The sequence below is a fragment of the Pieris napi genome, chromosome 22 (genome assembly GCF_905475465.1).
Source record: "Pieris napi chromosome 22, ilPieNapi1.2, whole genome shotgun sequence".
In the NCBI taxonomy this organism is placed as follows: Eukaryota; Metazoa; Arthropoda; class Insecta; order Lepidoptera; family Pieridae; genus Pieris; species Pieris napi.
Window position 1 is genome coordinate 2,109,995 of NC_062255.1, and position 6,156 is coordinate 2,116,150.

Below are 6,156 nucleotides of genomic sequence, written 5' to 3' on the forward strand. Positions count from 1 at the left end.
CAATAAATGGTTTTATTATATATTTTGGTTATATTGGCTATGTTATTGATTAAGGTATAAATTCCCAAAGTATAGCTTTATGACAGTTTTTTGTATTGTAAGTCAATTTCGATAAAAAAGTCTACTTTAATCGGCTTCGGAATCACACCTTTGTAGAAAAAATTAAAATATCGACCTTCACGCAGAGTTTGTACAATTTAGACGTGAAATTACACTAATAAAATGACAAGAAGCGTCTAATATAGAATAATAAACGTATATTTAATAATCACTTATATTTATTACATTTATTTATTTAAATAACAGTTTATTGATATTTTAATATCTATAGCTTTTTAAAAATAAAGATTATACACAAATTTTAAATTGACCTGTCATGTCATGTATGTATTTGTAAATACAAAAAAAGGATGAAATGCAGCATCTACAATATGACAGTCTTTCGATTGTGACATTGACATTACTAGACAATGACACTAGATCCAGGCGTGTTGTCTTTTGTTTTTTCATTTATCTGTACTTTATTGTATTGTTGTGGTGGTTTATAAAACTAATTAATAAAATATTATTATGTCATTATTATTATTTGATTCTTGTTTCTGTAATAAACTGTAAATAAATGTATCATACCGTTTACAATTAATACTAGTAAATAGTATATTAACAAAATTCGTGTCTGTATGTTCATAGATCTGTAGTGGTACGCAATGGTATAGTATATCCCGTAGCTGCGCAGGTGTGTGAGCAAAAAACGAAAGGATTCTTTGCAGGTGCGGGATCAGGTGCCGGGATTTGGGTTAGGAGTTCGATTCCCATTGCGTACAGGTGAAAATGACCTTAGATAAATCAAATTGCTTATAATCGTTTTGAATATGAAAAGAAATGGTGTTTTAGCTATTTATATCTGTATCTTTGCTGGTTTTAAGATACGACCTGTCTTGGTAACTCTGTCTACCAATCAAACAGTTTTTTTTTGTGTTGTTAAAATATAATTAGCGGTGCTACAACCTTCTGGAACTGGACCTCAAGTAGGTAGCCTTTTCTATCTGCTACATGCCGTCTACTACTTGGATCTGTCTGGTTTCCTCACGATGTTTTCCTTCACCGTACGATGTCTGCCTTCCATTCTACGCCCTTGATTTGAGAACCCCAGAAATGTGAAATTAGAAGCATTTACTATATATTTCTTGTTCATTCATAAGTGTACATTGTGTTACCTATATGAATGAATGATTTTGACTTTTGCCTTGTTGCTTTTCAATGGCGGGCTCACTCCTAATACATGGAGTGATGGATTCCCGGCGGTTTATTATTTGTCACTTATAGTACTGACAGTACCGGTGACCCCAGAGCTGGTACTTTCGTCGCTCAACGCATAAGTATCGCAATACAAAGAGGAAATGCTGCCAACGTTAGAGGTACACTGCTACAGGGACCAAACTTTTTAATATTACTATGTTGGTTAATATTGTAATTACTGTATATTTGATTGATATGTTTAGGTTTTAATAAACAATTCAAAATGTTTTGTTCTGCAAATATTTTAAAATACAAAAAGATTGCATGAATAAGTTACGAATAGACATCAGACATAACAGATTAAAAATAAATTTGGGATAGCCGGCGCATTAGCTGTCAATGTCAGGTGAGTGACGAGGTGACAGCCATTGTGTGGAACCTTTGTGGAACAATAGGCTTTTTTGTTCTGTTTTGATTTCGTAGATATATGCTTAGGCGCGCGACTTTCAACCCTTAGATCTTAAATTGGACCTGGTTTTTTATTTGCGCAAGTAATACTTACGGGTAATAATTATTGGAAAAGCTGAAACATGCTTAAAAGGAGTATTAAAAATTTCCATAGCATAACCTGCATCATGAGCACACCCATAGCACACCCCACACACTCACGTACATAAACTCACTTTCACACTATCATACAACACACCCGAATTAGGTATTACGCGTTTACTAATTTTTATTGATTTTTCCTTTCGTAAATATTTATATCTTTTTGGTAGGTATATGTTATGTATTCCATCTTTGGCTACATTTTAATTTGTATAGTTGTTTTATTGTTGTATTTATGTTAGCTGTAAGAATACAAATGAAATAATAGTCGAAAATGGACAGGCAAATAAGGCTGTCTACTTGCCCATAAAGACAAATTATGGAGTAAACGCCAAGATTCTTACCGTTTTTTATATATCATATATATTTTCGTATATCTAGCGAAAGATTCTATGTTTCTATACCTTGTAAAGTTATTAAGAACAAGAGTTAGACATTATCTATAGCTATCATTGTATGTGTGTGAAATCTACTATATAAAAATAAGTCAGGTTTTCCTTCCTGACGCTATAACTCCAGAACGCACGAACCGATTTCCACGGTTTTGCATTCGTTGGAAAGGTCTCGGGCTCCGTGAGGTTTATAGCATAGAAAATTCAGGAAAAATTTCAACAGAAAAGCGGGATCACCAAACGAAATGTTACATAAAACGATGCCATCTGGTGGCGAAACGGAGTTCGCCGAGTTTGCTAGTTTTTTATAGATATTGATATGTTCTTTAATATTGTGGAACATTTTTTTGTTCTATCATCAATAGTTTTCGCAGTGCATAAATGAAAGATAATTAGGTAACATTATTGTAGTTTTAGTAGGGATCTTAATTATTTTCTTGCAATTAAAATAACCTATATTAAACAGTGATAATTTAGCATTCAAATTGTGAAAGAATATTTTAAATCGGTCCAGTACTTTTTGAGTCAATTCGTTACAAACATACTTCCATACAAATCTTTCCTCTTTATAATATTAGTATAGATTGTAGGCTATTACGTCTAATAGTAAAATCAATGATCGCGAAATATAGGAGGTTATTGTTAAGTTCCTCGCATAATAGATAAATCTCTGGTCGGGTTCGTAGATCATTAGATTCATGCTTATTTAATGTAGTTTGTTACCGGGAATCAAACCTAAAGACCTCGGTTCATAACAGTAAGACAAGGTCATATTAGGTTAGCGTAATAAATTTATCGCTCTCAATAAAGCATTAAAATATCGCAGTGATAATCTTTGAAGACTCTTGGTTCCATTAAAATATTAATTGTCGTAATTTATCTGATATTTTCCTTCAGGAGCACACTCAAAATGCACATCTGGGAGCAATGAAGGACTTGTGTATAGCAAAAAGTCTTTAAACCTTCTAGTCTCAGTTTAAAAACGACTCTAATGTGTGCACAAAAGGTTTATTTTAGCGTAAAGTTATAAATGAACCGAAGCCGCGAACACCTGTTTCAACCACAGCGTTTATTTTGGGCCGTGCCAAAGTAATTTAGATCGTATTACGAATGGTTAAAGTCCAAAATAAATAAAGGATTACGTTGCATTCCTGTTGTTAGGGATGTTCGCATAAATTATCGATGTCGCCTTTCAGAATTCGGGATATATTTGTCCCTTTCTAATCACTTGTTTTATTTTATGTGGATTGTAGATACAAGTGCTACTGTCTGTTTGTTTCGAGACGTTTTTGTGTATATACTTTATGATAATAATATGTTATTATTTTTATGTAAACATATTTAAGATGCTATACAAGCTGTTTATTTTTAATATAAACATAATAAACATGAGATATTTAAACATAGAAATCGGTGATTTAAAAGTGGCTTTATCTCCGCGTTATTTCAGGTTAAAATCAAAATAATTTATACTCATTAATATTTATTAAACATTCCAAATATACATATATCTAATTACTACATTACATACAGAAATCTATACCAAACAGGAAATTTAGTAGATAATTTTCTTATATAGCTGAATAAATAATTGTATTAATGTCATTCACCGTTCACTATTTCTGGGAAATAGGTATTGGCTTTCGGAAGCAAATGCTACTTGATCGACGCCAGGTCACGGGGCTAGTTCATAATACACGAGGTGTCGGCGGCCAGCCGGCGCCACGGCGGCAAGCGCGGCGCCTTCTGTCCTGCAAGTTATGCCATCAATGCCAAAGCACTTTCAACCTTCTTGCTTTATAATTAAGAGCTACACTTCGTTATGTCCGATACAAATCAGCTGTAACGAAGACAAAGATTTTATAATGAACCTTAGTTAACTACACATACGGTTGAAATTGTCATCTTTTTGAATAACATAGAATTCATTCCTTTTTCCAATTCCAATCGCTAAGAAAAGAAAGCGTTTTTTAGAAAGAGTACATAATATTTTTAGCGATATTTCAAATTAATCGCCGCATAATGAGCGATGTGTTATATAATCTTGTCTTACACTTATGTTTGCTTTACTATGGAGGATTTTTAAGCATAAAATACATTTTTTATCAACTGTCTTCAATGAAATTAGTAAAACATGTCTAAAAGCTTAGGTTATTTTTCAATACTGAAAATATTTGTGGTTTTTTGTTATACAGGAACCATTAAAATCTTGGCTATGGTTTTTTATGAATTAAAAAATAACTGTAATAAAGGATCTTTCTAAGAGGGACTACTCAAATAGCCAAAGAAATTGGATGCTAAACAAAACGCGACAATATTCACGCTATGCCCCGCGGTCATGGCTAGGTGTCAAAAGCCTTACCTGACCATTTTAACGCCCACACGGAACAAGTTTATACTGGGTCGAATATTTACTATCTCAGGCACATTTTGTTTATTCAGGAGTTATCCTTTCACACCTCTCGCAGTGTTGAGACCGCTACTCAAATTATTGTGCAAATAGCACAAAATTTTCGTAACCCACACGTTCCATTTAATTTGCCGAGGGATACGTCTTCGATATAATTTTATATTCAGCCTACTTCAACATGTAACATTCGCTCGAACGGTGAAGGAAATCATCATGTGGAAAGGTTTGCCTTAGAAAAAAAAGTTGACGGTGTTTGTCAGGCACAGTATGCTCATCACCTACTTGCCTATTAGATTGAAAAATGATCATGAAACAGATACAGAAATCTGAAGTCCAGACTTAAAAAAAGTTTGTAGCGCCACTGATTTATTTTATTTTTTATACTTCGACATGTATACTGTTACGCTTATGAGTCGAATTTATGTTGTTACCCTGTTTGAGCCCATAAAAATTCACGACAAAACCTGTATAAAAGGCTGGAGGCGAAACTTGCTTTTTTTGCATGCCGTTCCTTGAATCTGAGGAAATGTCCGAGCAAAAAGCCGTCGGAACAGGATTTCGTATCGACGTTGCCAAATCTGGACGCGTTAAGAGATGATAAAGGGGACGCCGCCTCCATGCCAGACCACAAACCTGGCGTTGAAGAAATCACAGTGCGACCAAACAAAAACACATGTTTTGCCATAAACGCAGTACAACGCCGCCTACCATTTAGGTGAAATCGTTGTGCTTATGGGATTAATTTATATCTTCACTTATCAATTCTGACGTAATTTGTATAGTCATTATGATCAAGCGTCTGTAGTATTTTAAGATAGTTCAAACTTAACTTTTTGCTTATCGTTATCTAATACTGTCAAAATTCTTGTTTCAAGATGTGCAAAATATACGACGTAGTTATTATTACAATTGTTTCACTAAATAAAAAACTTAATAAATCTGACAAAAAGTAGCTATCATCAAAGTTTAATAGCTAATACGAAGCAAATGCATTGCTCGTTACACAGTGCGAATAAACGATCGTAAACTATCGTAATGCGTACCGTGAGTCACGGATGCGCAAGTGCACATGTGGACTTGGAAATAGCAAGTTGTAACAAATGTTCAGATCCGAGGCGGTGTTCACGACAAGTCGCCGCCCCGCACCGAGAATGCGTCCGTCTGGCGCTAGTGCTGCGATATATCGATACTTATTCACTGACATAATAGTAACTGAACAAAAGACTATGATTGTTCTTCGTTAAGTTTAAGTGGAGTTAAATGGACTTAGATGATTGCTTAAGAATTTATTCAATAACGAATGTTTTTAAGTATTATAATATTACTGTAACGAATGTCGACGTTTCGGCGAACGAAGAAATCGTGAACAGTTTGTGCACCGTCATATCTGTATTGTATTTCACATCACTTTATGTATTTTTGAGGAAAAAATATGTAGGAATTACTATAATTATCATTATAAGCGATAGATAATGTTGTATTATTGGATTTAAACGATAAAAGCTT